This window comes from Ruditapes philippinarum, unplaced genomic scaffold, assembly GCF_026571515.1.
Source record: "Ruditapes philippinarum isolate M1 unplaced genomic scaffold, ASM2657151v2 ctg350_1_1_1_1, whole genome shotgun sequence".
NCBI lineage: Eukaryota > Metazoa > Mollusca > Bivalvia > Venerida > Veneridae > Ruditapes > Ruditapes philippinarum.
In genome coordinates, this window is record NW_026860384.1 from 433,794 (window position 1) to 450,736 (window position 16,943).

At 32.4% G+C, this 16,943-nt stretch overlaps 1 long non-coding RNA gene across 1 annotated transcript; it reads right to left on the reverse strand.

Moving 5' to 3' along the window:
- Positions 1-3,326: 3,326 nt before the first annotated feature.
- On the reverse strand, positions 3,327-10,158 carry LOC132759863 (uncharacterized). The gene is made up of 3 exons (XR_009629781.1): positions 9,768-10,158; positions 7,362-7,457; positions 3,327-4,790 (listed from the first exon to the last, which is right to left on the reverse strand). It is a non-coding gene; the product is annotated as an uncharacterized LOC132759863 (long non-coding RNA).
- Positions 10,159-16,943: the final 6,785 nt, after the last annotated feature.

The window sequence follows — 16,943 nt, forward strand, 5'->3', positions numbered from 1 at the left end:
TGTTCAAATAAAAGCCCTGGGGTCAAAATTGGCCCCGCCCCGGGGGGTCATTGATTTTCCCTATATGCATATAATAAAAACTTTAAAAAATCTTCTTTTAAAGAACCCAAAGAACTAGAGCTAAGATATTTAGCATGAAACATGTTCTAATGGGTGTCTACCAAGTTTGTTAAAAAAAAGCCCTGGGGTCAAAATTGGCCCCGCCCCGGGGGTCATTGATTTTCCCTATATGCATATAGTAAAAACTTAAAAAATCTTCTTTTAAAGAACTCAAAGAGCTATGGCTAAGATATTGAGCATCAAACATTTTCTAATAGGTGTCTACCAAGTTTGTTCAAATAAAAGTCCTGGGGTCAAAATTGGCCCCGCCCCAGGGGGTCATTGATTTTCCCTATATGCATATAGTAAAAACTTAAAAAATCTTCTTTTAAAGAACCAAAAGAGTTAGAGCTAAGATATTTAGCATGAAACATGTTCTAATAAGTGTCTACCAAGTTTGTTCAAATAAAAGCCCTGGGGTCAAAATTGGCCCCGCCCCGGGGGTCATTGATTTTCCCTATATGCATATAGTAAAATCTTAAAAAATCTTCTTTTAAAGAACTCAAAGAGCTATGGCTAAGATATTTAGCATCAAACATTTTCTAATAGGTGTCTACCAAGTTTGTTCAAATAAAGCCCTGGGGTCAAAATTGGCACCGCCCCGGGGGTCATTGATTTTCCTTATATGTGTATAGCAAAAACTTAAAAAATCTTCTTTGAAAAAACCCAAATAGCTAGAGTTAAGATATTAAGCATGAAACATCTTTTAGTGAGTGTCTACAAAGTTTGTTCAAATAAAAGAACTGGGGTCAAAATTGGCCCCGCCCCGGGGGTCATTGATTTTCTTTATATGTGTATAGCAAAAACTTAAAATCTTCTTTGAAAAAACCCAAATAGCTAGAGTTTAGATATTAAGCATGAAACATCTTCTAGTAAGTGTCTACAAAGTTTGTTCAAATAAAAGCCCTGGGGTCAAAACTGGCCCCGCCCCAGGGGTGTCATTGTTTTTAACTATATGTGTATAGTAAAAACTTTAAAAAAATCTTCTTTTAAAAAGCCCAATGAGCTAGAGCTTAGATGTTTAGCATGAAACATCTTCTTATGGGTGTCTACCAAGTTTGTGCAAATAAAAGCCCTTGGGTTAAATTGGCCCTGCAACGTTGGGGGGGGGGTGGGGGGCCTATATACAGGTGAGCGACCTCAGGGCCATCATGGCCCTCTTGTTTGAAAAAGCCTGCATTACATGTATTTTTGAAAAATTGGCCCATTTACTGTGCAGCAGGCAACAAGTAAGATTTTGACTTGCAAAAGGAAAGATATATGGTGTCAATGTAAATAAATATAAGGGAAGCCCCTCTTATATTATTATATTTAATACAATAAGCTTATTCAACAAAATGGTTTTCTTTTAAATAGTTCTTTCAGACATTTTACATACCACCCCAAACAGCGTACCTTTAATAGAAGTAGGACCTTACAGCATCAGTAATCAATCTATTCATGACATACAGGGCTATTTGTCAGATGAGGTAAGTTGTTGCTATTGAATTTTGATATGTTGTAGTATGTCTTCTATGTCATCCATTTTTAAGTGTTTGTTAAGGTCCTTGTCTTCTAACCATTTTATCCCTTCTCCATTGTAAGTCTTACCATTTCGGATTCTTTTATGTAATTTAGCTATCCAGCTAACTAAAGAAATAGAGGATATTTGTTTAGTTCAGTGTAAGATCGGAATATATTTCACCGAGTGAGCACCAAAAGGTATATTTCAAGAGTGGCGCAGCCACGAGTGAAATATGAACTTTTGGTGCTCACAAGGTGAAATATATTTCGATCTTACACTAAACTAAACAAATTTTCTTTTTATTACATGCAAAGAAACGTTTTTAAAAGACATTAAACCTAATATTGAATGAAAAGCGCGCCAAATAATAATACAACGTGACGTCATTTACGACGTCACGTCATTGAGTTGGTACCCAGTACTGTGCACGCTGGTATTTAACTGAAACAACGTGAGGGGCTTAAATTCAAAACAGTGAAATTATCAAAGTGGTAATTTCACTGTTTCAAACAGTGAAATTACCAGTTTTATATCACTGATATATTTCTATAAACCACCGAAAAGCATGTAATAAATGTCCTTGATACACTTTGCCTTATAATGTGGCTATTTTTTCAGTGATTAGGATAAACAAACTAAACACACACAAGGTCCTTGGTTCTACTAAGATGTCTATTTTACATGTTGTTGCAACATTAAATTCCACCATAAAACAATGTCTTAAATCATATTAAAGAAAAATTGTTCTCAATTTTTTCCTTTCTCATGTTATGTATGCATGGATTAGTTGTTAAATTTATATCAGCATTAGTAAATAAATGAAAATATACATCTGTAGGTTCCAGTCAAATCATGTGAGACAGCAGCTGCTGTGTAATAATTCTGTATAAGAAAAAAATCACATTTTCTGGCGTTACCGCGAAGCACAATTCACATACATCGGCGTTGCCTAATAAAAAGGGCTTGAATCACATTTTGTCAGTTTATTTTCAATTTTCTATATCACAAGAAGTTAAGTTTATGTAACTTGCCTACTGAAATCTAAATTATACGGAATAATATGCATTGATGTACTTATAAGAGCCGACAAAAAGTCAAAATCTCGCTCAAAATGGTGGTGAAGTCATCATTTTCACCAATGATCATGAAAAGTAAACAATTTAGTGGAAATAATGTTGATGAGGGATAAAGACTTATGTCTTTGCAGCCGTATGCAGCTATTCATTTTTTTACAGTTCAGTTAAATAAAAAATATATTGGGCAGTTTACTTACTACGTTGGAAATCCTGTCAGGTGTCCGCTATTTATTGTTATAACTTTAGTTTGCTTTGACCTTTTGACACCAAACTTGCTGAGTGGCAGCTTTGGATTGCCACTTACATATCTGGGAGCAAGGTCAAGGTTATTTACTTACAATAGAATTTTCAGCTTCTACTCGATAACTTCAGTGCACTTTGACCTATTGATTGCTGTCACATCAAAAATTTGGTCGTTGTAAACCTGGTTTTCGTCACATTGCGGCGCTTCTTGTAATTTGATTGTAAAGGAAGCTATATAGACACACTATAGAGTCAGTCCTTTAACCAACCTGAACTAGGCAATATGTGTTAACTTTTTAGCTCACCTGAGCTTGCTCAGGGTGAGCTTTTAGGATCGATGAATGTCCGTCGTCCGTCGTCCGTCGTCCGTCCGGCCGTCCACAATTGCTTGTGAACACTCTACACTGCGAAAAATATACTGATATACGGGAATATACGGTCCCGTATTTTTGACATATACGGGCGTGTACGGGATGTATTCGTCGAATATACGGACCAAGTATACGAGTCCGTATAGGGAACACCGGGTATACGGGAAGTCCGTATATGCATCAGGCATATACGGGATTCCGTATTTGCCCCATATACATGTACGTATATTTGTTCGTACTTCTGAAGTATACGGAGAATTTAATCCCGTATACGGACTATATCAAGGTTGTTATCTCTAGTATACTATAAATATACCAAAGATATACGGGACCGTATTTTCTACATATACAGAGGATATACGGACCCGTATTTTCTACGTATACAGAGGATATACGGAACCGTTTATTCTACATATACATAGGATATACGGACTCGTATTTTCCACATATACAGATGATATACGGAATCGTATTTTCTACATATACAGACGATAAACGGAATCGTATTTTCTACATATACAGGGGATATACGGAATCGTATATTCAATATATACAGGGGATATACGGAATTGCATTTTTAGTTGTCCACAGGGAATACAGAACTATATTTTCTTGATAAAAGAAGATACAGATAATATCAAAAGCATGCATTTACATATAAGTGACACGTATGCATGACCGAAATGCTGACTTGTACAATAGAACATGTTTTAATACACATTTTGAATGGGAACTGTTAAGTCATATGCTTAAGAACTTTATCTTCACAATTGGAGTATTTCAAATGATAAAGTAAAAACCAAATCGAGTCACTCTTAAATATTTATTATTTCATAAACATATATTCAATATGTATACATATATTTAACAAAATAAACATGTCTTCGCTACAACAATCATATATTGTTGCAAGCCTTATTCCAGAGGGACAAATTAATGTAGCGTTGCAACGGAACGGCTATATACCGTTATGTTGCGATACAGAGTCATGAAATACGTATCACGGTGGAGAAAATACGCACTGCGATATTTTCTTTAGAGATCGAATTATACATGTACAGTTTTCGATATTTTCAAGCCGTAACCTTTATGAATTGCACGTTGTTTAAATCTAGAAACAACTATACAGTATACCAACTTGAAGTTCTTTTCTATTTACCTTAATAATGATTTTTATGAGCCACTTGTATTACACCAGTCCTATAAAACATTTTAAAGATATTCATATCATTTGTTCGTGTTAACATTCACATGTTATTTTAGGAAAATGAGTCCATAGCACAAATTGATTATTACAGAAAGTTTTATTAATAATCATTAAAACTAAAAATCCGTATTCACAGAAATTCGTCATTCAAACACAGTTCTTAAAAGCACCTAAATACATGTATATCAATCATCTATAGGAATGTTACGTAGACCAGTGTGACGGTGTCTATTTCGTTACGTAGGAAATGTTATCTCCAGATATTACAATCTTCTTCGGCGTGTGTGTATCTGAAAAAAAGAGAGTTTAAAATCTTGTTTAAATAGTGTCTTGAAATAGTTATCACAACTTTTCAAAAAGACTATACACAAGCACTTTTAAGCGTATACATATACATTTTTTTTTCTTACGCAAATTTCAAAATTATTTTATATTATCAGGATAAAGATGTCATTTATAAGCAACCATTCACACAGGGTTTAAATGAAATGATTAATCTATGACGGATGATAGGTTATATGTTTTTGTTATAAAACCTTTACGAATATATTTATTTCACACCTGTAATATAAATGATAATGGTATCTTTGTTCTATGTAAAAAGTGTTTTATTGATAAAAAATATATTAATACAAAATAACATTGTATTGGGAAAAAGTGCTGACATAATCTTTTTGAATCGTTTTACGATGTATATTAGCATCGTTTATAGGAGTCAATTCGTTTGAAAAAAGGCTTAAAAAGTACAGACATTTGCTACTCAGATGTAGATCCGTGTTTGCACAATGATATCCAGTTAAGTAAAAGGCGGAATACCCAGCTATACTTTTTCATTTTTTAAAAACGTTAATCTTAATAAACTTGGATTATTGTTTGTTTCAATTTCAATTGTTTCAAAAACTATCTCGGCAACGAATGAATACCTTCAATATACAATAGCGTAGATTAATATTTTTTATTGTAAAGACTTTTTAACAAGGTAAGTTGACAATAGAATCTCTTACAGTGTGCTATCTCTAAAAATAAAGTGATTTATCTCACAAAATATAAATCAAAATATCCTCCCTTGCCTATAACATTTATCTGATATTATGAAATCAAATTCAGATAATAAAATATACGTATCATATGTGACAATTGCATTAAAATAACATAGGAAACAGTTTAGTTAATACATGCGAATTCGACTATTACGTGCGCACGTGAAACATTTACGTATCGACGCAATATGTTTTACGTGCGCAAGTACTGTGCGTTTAGTATAATAATTAAGTGTCGAGGTGGTCAAGTCCACTATCCATGTGTAAAACAGCTATCATATTGTGTTTATTATCTTCAAACAGGCTAGCTATATAAATTAAATTATCAACAAATTTGCCAACTCTCGGCGTAATGCAGTAAGTAAGGTTGTGGTAAATATCAATTCAAGACAGCTAGGCTCGGATTGCACCTTTTTCCCAAAAATATTGCTTTATAATTATCAATCAGGTAAGAAAGTTTTGTATCATTTATTGTAAAGATTGTAAATGCTGTGATATTTTCTATTAACGTCTCATTTTGTTTTAAATGTAGCTATATTTAGCCCTATTTAGCAAGTTGGTGCAAACTTATACGGAATGCATGATACTGTACACAGACTGTTTCAACTATAGTTAAGTTTGCACGAAATACTATTGCACTGCAAAAGTACTATGACTACTACATACTACATACTATATAGGATAAAAATCACTATCATCCGTGCATGTATATCTAAATTATTAAATATCATAATAAAACTGCCTTTCTATCCCAATTCATTTTTCTAATGTAAAATTTAAAAAAAAAATATATGGAAAGACAAACGCAAAAAAGTAAGACAACTTGTGAGGCTCGAACTTGTGATAAAATTTAATGTGTATGAAGTTCTAATGACTTTACTAACTTTGCCATCAAGACATTTCAAATTCTGTTTCTTATCTTACATTATATTCGCTTTGAAAACCCTGTTTTACCTATTCAGTTATGTTGTTAACTTTAGTGTACATGCACAAAAGAAAATGTAACGTCACTCTCACATTATCAAAGCGGCGTACTTATCGCTTACGCACGTAGTAACTAAAAAAGCTATCATTAACATATATAAAAGTGATTAACATAATATGAGCCGTGTCATGACAAAACCAACATAATGGGTTTGCGACCAGCATGGATCCAGACCAGCCTGCGCATCCGCGCAGTCTGATCAGGATCCATGCTGTTCGCTATCCGTTTCTCTACTTGTAATAGACTTGGTAAGCGAACAGCATGGATCCTGATCAGACTGCGCGGATTCGCAGGCTGGTCTGGATCCATGCTGGTCGCAAACGAATTATGTTGGTTTTGTCATGACACGGTTCATATTTTTTGATACAGTAACATGTTTAAGAAAAGAAAACTAATTTAATAAAATAAAGTCGGATGCACAGTGCATCTATATCAAACCATTGTGTGTGTTCGAGTTAATTCTTATATTTTATATATTTGATTTTTGCATATTAAAAGCAAGTATATTTTAGCATTTTCAAATGCGCGGCAAAATGCTTCTATCATATATGCCTTAATTGATGTCATTTTATGAAGTGTGACATCATTCCGCCTAAGAATTGATTCTAACAAGATATAAAAGAAAACCAATGTATTTATAACTAACCACATTTATTCAATTAAAAAAAATGCGTGTAATTAAGGAAATTTGACTTTGCCTTGAGAAAGAATAAAACACATGATGTCAGTACAGATGGGAATATATGAGTATGGGTAACTCTTCTTTACAGACAGTACGTCCGTGTAATTGTCTTATTTTATTCACAAAACACAACAATATATATACGTGAACTTACATCTATATAACTTGCTACCATACTTTGCTTCACCTATAATTGCTGTAAAGAGGGCACAGCTGCATTTCTAGAAGATTGAACACGCTGTACAATGTCCTGAAAAAATCATAATATAACTTCAGCATAAAATGATAAAGAGCACATTGAAAATATTTCATAAGTGATCACTTGTGCGAAAGTGTTAATACTGTAGGAACGTGTTCACTTTTATGTGCATGTGTAGTTATGTATGTTTGTGTTCGTGCGTGCATGCGTGTGTTACCATATTGCTTTATGTGAAATATAACTCAAAATATGGAATGTCGAAAAATGTGTGATGTACAAAGGCTCAATACAGTTTTTCAAGCGTTTAAATTTATGTATAACGAAATATTAAATAACTGTTTCCTCAAACAGGCGCGTGTTTTGTGACTAACTCATGCGATATCTCCTTATGCGTAATGTTTATCTTAAAAACTAAACAAAGAGTTTTAATTATAATAAGAAAAAAATAATCAAATTTTAATTTGTCCAATAAAAAATCCAATGTAAATGTTGAAAACTCAGTTCATGTATATACAATTTAAAATCTGGGTAATCCTGAATAACGTAGATAAATAACCAAAAATATCGAATGAAAACCAAGATTTGTCTGTCCTGAATTGCGAGTTAACTCGATCTTTCTAATTACTATTAATGCTAAAACAATACAAACAAAACCGTTTTAAAACTTCTGGTTCGTTGCGATATGTTATATTCACGAGTTTTAAAATTCTTACATCGACAACAGGTTCCTGATCTAAGTTTCGTATCAATGTGAACAGCATGGATTCTGATCAGACTGCGCGGATGCGCAGGCTTGTCTGGATCCATGCTGATCGCAAACCCATTAAGTTGATTTTGTCGTGACGCGGCTCATATCTTTTGACACAAAGGTAAGTGAATTAACAGTTAACTGTTAACGTTAACACCTGTCCGGCCATATAACATGGCAATGCATCGAATGGAGATACGCGTATCTGTGCATTCTGTTGTTATATATGTGAAATAAAAAAATTCTGAAGACAAAATATTTTGCATTTTAGTTTATTCATTTAAATGTATAATGATTTAAATAACAAAGAAATATTTGTTTGCTATTTTTGATTAAGATTTGTATTTCATTTAAGACAGACAGACAGACAGTACAGACAGACAGATATTACTTTATTTCACTCAGGTATATCAGAAGTATAGCGAACATGAGGTTTAAAATATTTTGTAGCAATAATAGTGTCCGGTGTAAAAAGCAGATCTATAACATGAATGATACAATAATTTTACAATAGGTATATATAAGTATTCATCCGATTGTGGGGGAACTCAGATGCTCCTCTGCACACACAAAACATTATATTGTTTACCATCACTGGTTATAGAAAAGAAAAAAAATACTGTTAAAAAAAAAAACAGCTGTAGAGAATAAAAAAAATAGAATGTTCGCACAAGGTACGCCGCTGCATTCTTAGTTTTAAATCTAAAATATAAGTAAGAGCTCGTAAGAATAGGTTATAATGAATAAGAAATATATAACAACATGTGTACAGAAACTTAAAAAAGTGAATAAAATTGAAAAGAGCGGAGTCTTATTGACTTATGTTTGCATCAAATAATGGGGATTTGTATAAAAATAAAAACTGCGAATATAAAACAAGTAATCTGCTCGTTAAATTATCAAGACTGAGAAACAATTTTATCTAAAAATTTATAAACCTATTTTTTTAGAAGTACTAAGCAATTTTCTTTTATAATATGTTAATCTATTAAATCTGATCATTTTTGTTATTATATTGAATAGATAAAAAATAACCTATTTTTCGGCTATCAATTTCATAAATTACTATTAAAATAAATAGAATTTCAGTGTTTCTTTTCAGCTTGATTGCACATTGATTCGCACCCCTGATTTTAAGTGATAATTGAGATCGCTCAAGATTATAAAGTCCAATTAGTTGACCAATCAAGCATACATAGGTCGTGTCACACACACTGATTAATCCCTTTGTACTACCATGTCCAGGGGCTGTAATACCTTGACATCTTCGATGTTTAAATGTCGTAATTTTTAACTCGGTGTCTTTTTTACCCTGAAGGGAAGTTATGATTAACGCATTTATCAAATGCCCTTTTAATTTTTTTGTTTTTGCATTTTTCATACAAATTATTAATTAAACAAGATACAGTTTAGAAATTAAAATCAAACTCGTAAATCCCTGCTTTAATTATCTAATCCGGCGGCCATATTGGATAGCGAAACAGATTAAACAGTGTTAAAGTTTTCTAAAAGCAAATCAGTTTAACCCTGAAATAAGCTGTTGTTCACAAAATGCAACTATTCTATTGATCGCATATTGATATTGCAACGATAAAAAATAACTTTTAACCTACCTTGTTTTGCAATATTCTGAATTTTATTAACCTCCATTTCCAATCCCGTTTTTTCTTTTTTCATTTCGCCCGCGCTATTTCTGATTGGTTGATAGGATTCACGTGATACAAAACCAACGCTTTAAACTCATTGGCTGTTTTGAAAACGCGTGATATGCCTAGATACCGTTTGTGTAATAAAGCATTTAGCATTAATAATTCAACGAATTTATATTTAGGTCAGTGATAATGCTGAAGAAAGCAGCATACCAAGACCTTTATTCGATCCAAAATAATGCAATATTCAATTGGAAATATCATGTAGCCATAAACGATAACTTTGCATACATGTATAACATAACCATTGATACTTTTTCATAGACAAAACTTTGATTCTAATGCTCAATCGGTTATTTATTTTTTTAATAATAATAATAATAATAATAATAATAATAATAATAATAATAATAATAATAATAATAATAATAATAATAATTTAATAAAAATAATAATAGTAATAATAATAATATTAATAATAAATAATAACAATAATAAAACTTATGATGATGATGATGATGATGATGATGATAATGATGATTATAATAATGATAATAATAATAATAATAATAATAATAACAATAATAATAATAATAATAATAACAATAATTATAATAATAACTTAATAATAATAATAATAGTAATAATATAAATAATAAAAAATAACAATAATAACATTCATGATAATAATAATAATAATAATAATAATAAAAATAATAATAATAATAATGATGATGATGATGATAATGATGATTATAATAATAATAATAATATTTATGACAATAAAAAAGTCGTTTTAGAAGTGCTAAGAAATATTTATAAATTACACAAATTTTTGTTATAACAACAAGACGCAGGTAAAACAAAAGCCCCCCCCCCCCATTAAATTTACACATAGGACAAAAGCCCCTCCCCCATCAAAAAACAGGTAGGACAAAAGACCGGTTCATCAAACAAAAGCCCCCCTAAGGTTTATAGACCAGACTGATTACTATCTTTTTTACATGCCCAGTGTTCGGGAACTTAGGTTATACAAACAAGTATGCGCCTTTCACTTTTATTTCCTTGATAAGCTTTGAAAAGCGATTCTCTGGAAATATTCATTTACATTAATTTGTACTGCACAATATATAATAAAGTAAACATAAAAACATTCATATCATCAATGAATTATAAGGACGAATTACACAAGAAATAAATTACTTACTTACTTACTTATACACATAAATGAAATATAAAGACCCTTTCACATTATCTGCGGATTTCATAATTAAAGGGAAAAACAATGTTAGAATAAAAACTTAATTTCAGTAAAAAAATACTATAAATAATAAATCTGCAAATTTTCTGCCGCCAAATAATAATATTAAACGAATGATAACAAAATTTCAATCGCTAAATCACCGATTTCTACAAATCAGTAAGCGCGGCCATGTTTGTGTATTGGCGGTGTAAAAACAGGTGCGCGTGATGTCATTTCCCCACATCTATAGATTCATGATAAATCTAGTTGAATCGTAAGGAAATATTAATATAATGAAGTATTGACCAGACAATTTAATTTTCACAGGAGGTGTAGAGGAGATTTTTTTATGGTTCAAAATACGTAACAATATAAAAAAATAATAATAAAAAATAAAGAAACGTACGGCTAGCTACGAAAGTTCTAGCCGTACGTGAGTCACGAACGACTAGCCAGGACGCACTGTATTGTCTAGCCGTACGGCACTTTTCAAAATTATATGGAAGTCGAACGTTATAAAATTGTTGATTTTCATGCTTATCATTTGTTCTTTAATTTGTATGAATTATTAAATCATTTTTGTTAATTTTAAGCACATGGATCGAATAAAAACATGATCGGAGTGGAATAAATAAATAAAAAGAACATTGAATAAAAAAACGGTGAAATGCAAAAATAATTATATAATTAGATAAATATCAAACATAAAAGCAGTCAATCAATTAATTAGCCTTAATTAAAACCTATCCAGGGACTGACAATAGAATTTTAGAATGCCTTTTACGGAACATGCAAACTTTCCTTGATGGACAAACTTCTATACAGTACCGTCGGTAATTGTCGCAATTATCAAGAGCCTAACAACAATCATTTTCAGTGTTTGTTGGTTTTTTTTTCATATGTTATAATTGATGTACACATTTCAAAAATATAAGCAACTCTTTTCAAAAGTAAATTGTAAACATGTCTGTCAACGTATGATGCTGCGCATCGTAATCGTAGCCTAATATTAACTGCAGGCAAATCATTTTTATTGGCTGCTCAAAAATCTAATTTACATAATTTATTCACACAATTGCTGGTTCTTACTACTTAATTATGTCTAATATTGCGCATTGTCCATTTTAATTGCTCCTAATTCCTGTCACACTGTGTACTGACGATTTTTATTGCTCCTTGTATGCCTCTGTGCCGACAGACCTTTTGATCATGCACAATGTTGCCCTGATTGGTTAATCACCCTTGTCATACATTCTTATGACGAAATAGACATCTATTATTTTACGCTTCATCAGTGAACTGAATGACCTTAGGGGGAATTAGGTTCCACACCGTAGTAAATTACAGCACGTCATAAAATAGCAACACATTTTTTTCAGTTACCAATAATCATTTTAAATATTAAGTAGATTTGTGATTTTTTGTTTTATTGGATTAAATTTACGGTAGTAGAAATGCGTATCTGTCGGGGAAAGGAATTTGGTAAGTAGATAACGTGGAAAAAAGCTTTAGGGAACTGGATAAACCCGAGAATATGCGTAATTATAGGGGAATGGGCAACCTGTTGCTGTTGGTACCAGCTTTGACTAGGTGCCAAAATAACCTAATGGACAGTTTTGTTTTCATACGATATTAGTCTGGCTGCCGATTTTCCTGCGCCATTCTCATTTTTAGCGTCAATGGCGGAAAAACGCGTCCTCAGCATATTGGATTTAGTTGATATTTTACCTGAAAAAAAGATACATGACCGGCGATGTACCCTATTTGGACAGCTTGTCTAGCGAAAATTAAGTACAAAATAAAAGGATATATCGTCAATTTGAAGAAGTTTCTCATAGTACCCAAATTAAATTTATGGTTTATCTTTGAAAATTAAGCTGTCATTGCTTAAATCATGTGGTGGGATCATCAGCAAGCTTGAATATCGGACAAATGATTATTAATGTCGCAGCGTCTTCAATTAATTAATTAAAGCAATTCAGTTCCATATGATGTTTTCATAAATAATATATAATGTACGCAATAAAATTAATAAGTTCTTCATCAAGATATATTTCAGTTGTACCAGCGTGTACACCTATACCGGAAGTGGGTATAAGACGTCACAATCTCGGTCTCGTCTGTCTCGCGAGAATGACAGAACGCCAAAATGGCGGCGCCCATGAACTTATTTCTCAAGTAAAAAATAGTGTCTTAAAACACGAATTTCTCTCTTACAGGGTTGATGTCAATAGGAAAACTGTCATGGTTCCTCTTTTTAAATGATGAATATTTATATTAGACAGACATCAATCCATCCATTCCTATTCCTTTAAAATAAAACTTTATTAGTATGAGAATATTTTGAGTATCGGTAACAATTCGAAAGTCCAATCTAAAAAGTGATTTTACTATCAATATATAATTTAGTATGTTCTCAACTTGAGTTTTTAAATCAAACTACGATAATTTTTATTTTTTAAACAGAAATTCACTTTTACAAAATCTGATTCTAGCTTGTTAATTTAGATATCAATGGACCTGGCGGCAGGGTACTTCAAAGTTTACTTTATCTAAGATAAATCTTAATTGTGTCTTGTTTAAATGACGAATTCCGCTAAATAAAAGGATAACAACAACACGAAAAACATTGGAAAGAATACAACAGCTATGTCTGTTTCATTTTAATATGCCGGGTTAGAGTCTTTATAATATGTGGAACAAAATCACATAGAGACTCGGTTATGAGATCACAATTTAATTCCCTTATTTCGTACATGAATTATATTAGAAATTGACAGTAAAATTGACAGTAAAAATACCGTTAAAACATTCAACACCAATTGCGCTAACTTACGTAATCGGAGAAAACCGACACTCGATATACCCTGCTGCGTTTATGATCAATATCCGGATCAATATCCGGCTTAATCAGTATTGTCTTCGATTATGGCAATACAGCACGTGGCTAATACACAATATTATGTCATAAATGAGACCGCGCGAAAAGAATCAAAATTGGGGAAATCGGAACTTCATAAGATTTCTATTCAAAACTTGTGTACAGAAACGCAAATCTTTGTGTCCTGAATAAATAAATAAATAAATAAATAAATAAATAAATAAATAAATAAATAAATAAATAAATAAATAAATAAATAAAAATAAATAAATAAAAATATATGAATAAAGGAGTAACGTATGAATAAATGAATGAATGAATGATTTGTTGATTGATTCAATGAATGAATGAATGAATGAATGAATAAATAAATAAATAAATAAATAAATAAATAAATGAATGAATGAATGAATGAATGAATGAATGAATGAATGAATGAATGAATGAATGAATGAATGAATGAAATATCATTGTTGTTCTTTTTACATATGCAAGTACATGTTTTATATTATGTATAGCCTATTTTTAATAGGACATATATAAACGTAAAATTTAAATGCTGTGTGGACAATCCCGATTTCATCTTCGTGATTTCACAATTATTGTAACTTTCACGATTTCAACTTCACAGATTCACGATTTTATTATAACTAATTCATGTTTTGAGCATCAAAATTTCAACTTTATCATTTTCTCATGTTTACTAAAAGGAAATTACAAAATAACATGATTCACCATAGATGCAAAATGCAAAAAAGTACTATCTAATCGTCAATCGCAATTGTAAAGTATTCGCTATTTATCTGCGGGTGTATGCTAAAAAGCAAACCAAGCGGTATTGAGCTAGAATACCGCGTCTGCATGTTACAGGTGGATGTCTTACACGTTCTGTGCACTGACGATATTATTTGTACGCAATTGACGCGTTAATAACTCCAGGAAATTTTGCATTGTGTTTATTGTCAAATGTCTGACAAATATATGATCAGACTATTTCTTTACTCTTAAGGAAATAGGCTATTCAGAAGTAAATTTTCATTCGCTTTTTTATATACAGAATCCGTATTTGCACGAATACGGAATTTCGTATTTTAGTGATATACGGACTTGTTATAAAAATTCCGTATATTAGTAAAATACGGACTTCGTACATCAAAGTTCCCGTATATTACGAGTATACGGAGTTCGTATACTAGTCATATACGGACTGATATAATATACGGTCCCGTACATCTCCGTATTTCAAGTTTCCCGTATTCTTACACGTATATTAATGATATACGGAATTCCGTACGCTTCCGTATATCCATGTCTTTTTCGCAGTGCTAGCGGTCGCATTTTTGCCTCAATCATCATCAAACTTGGTCAGGATGCTTATCTAGTTGAAAGCTCGGATGAGTTCGAACATGGGTCATCTCAGATGAAAAACTAGGTCACAAGAGCTAAACATAGAAAAACCTTGTGAACACTCTAGAGGTCACATTTTTGACCCAATCTTCATCAAACTTGGTCAGGATGTTTGTCTAGGTGATAGCTCGGATGAGTTCGAACATGGGTCATCTCGGATGAAAAAGTAGGTCACAGGAGCTATAAATAGAAAAACCTTGTGAACACTCTAGTGGTCACATTTTTGAACCAATCATCATCAAACTTGGTCAGAATGCTTGTCTAGTCAATTGCTTGAATGAGTTCGAACATGGGTCATCTCTGATGAAAAACTAGGTCACAGGAGCTAAAAATAGAAAAACCTTGTGACCACTCTAGTGGTCACATTTTTGACCCAATCATCATCAAACTTTGTCAGGATGCTTGTTTAGATAATAGCTCGGATGAGTTCGAATATGGGTCATCTCGGATGAAAAACTAGGTCACCGGAGCTATAAATAGAAAAACCTTGTTAACACTCTAGCGGTCACATTTTTGCATCAATCATCATCAAACTTGATTAAGATGCTTGTCTAGGTAATAACTCGGATGAGTTCGAACATGGGTCATCTCGGATGAAAAAGTAGGTCACCGGAGCTAAAAATAGAAAAACCTTGTTAACACTTTAGCGGTCACATTTTTGCATCAATCATCATCAAACTTGATCAAGATGCTTGTCTAGGTAATAACTCGGATGAGTTCGAACATGGGTCATCTCGGAATGAAAAACTAGGTCACAGGAGCTAAAAATAGAAAAACCTTGTTAACACTCTAGTGGTCACAATTTTTGACTCAATTGTCATCAAACTTGGTCAGGAAACTTGTCTAGGTCATTGCTGGGAATAAATCGAACATGGGACATCTCGGATGAAAAACTAGGTCACAGGAGCTAAAAATAGAAAAATCTTGTTAACACTCTAGTGGCTACTGTTGTGATCCAAATATTCTGTTAATTGGTCTGAAAGTTTGTTTTGATGATTTCTAAGTCAAGATCGAACATGGGTCATCTTGGATGAAAAACTAGGTCACACCGCCCAAATATGGAAAAACCTTGTTAACATTCTAGTGGTCACATTTTCGACTCCATTATCATCAAACTTGGTCAGAATGCTTGTCTAGGTAATTGCTTGGATGAGTTCGAAAATCGCATGTGAAACTAGGTCACCGGAGCTAAAAATAGAAAAATCTTGTTAACACTCTAGTTGCTACTGTTTTGATCCAAGTATCCTGGAAATTGGTCTGAAAGTTTGTTTTGATGATTTCTAGGTCAAGTTTGAATATGTGTCACCTGGGTAAAAAACTAGGTCGCACTGCTCAAATATGGATAATCCTTGTTAACACTGTAGTGGTCACATTTTTGACTCACCTGTCATGAGACTTGGTCAGAATGCTTGTCTAGGTAATTGTTTGGATGAGTTTGATAATTCAGGTGAGCGATCTAGGGCCATCATGGCCCTCTTGTTTGCTCAAAAGATTACTAGTAGTAGCCATGTGGATTCAAACCCTGTCAGGGACTTGCTGTTGTTTCCTTGAGCAGGAAAAGAATACTTAATACGCATTATATCCCTTTAAATCCTAAAATTTTGCCTAA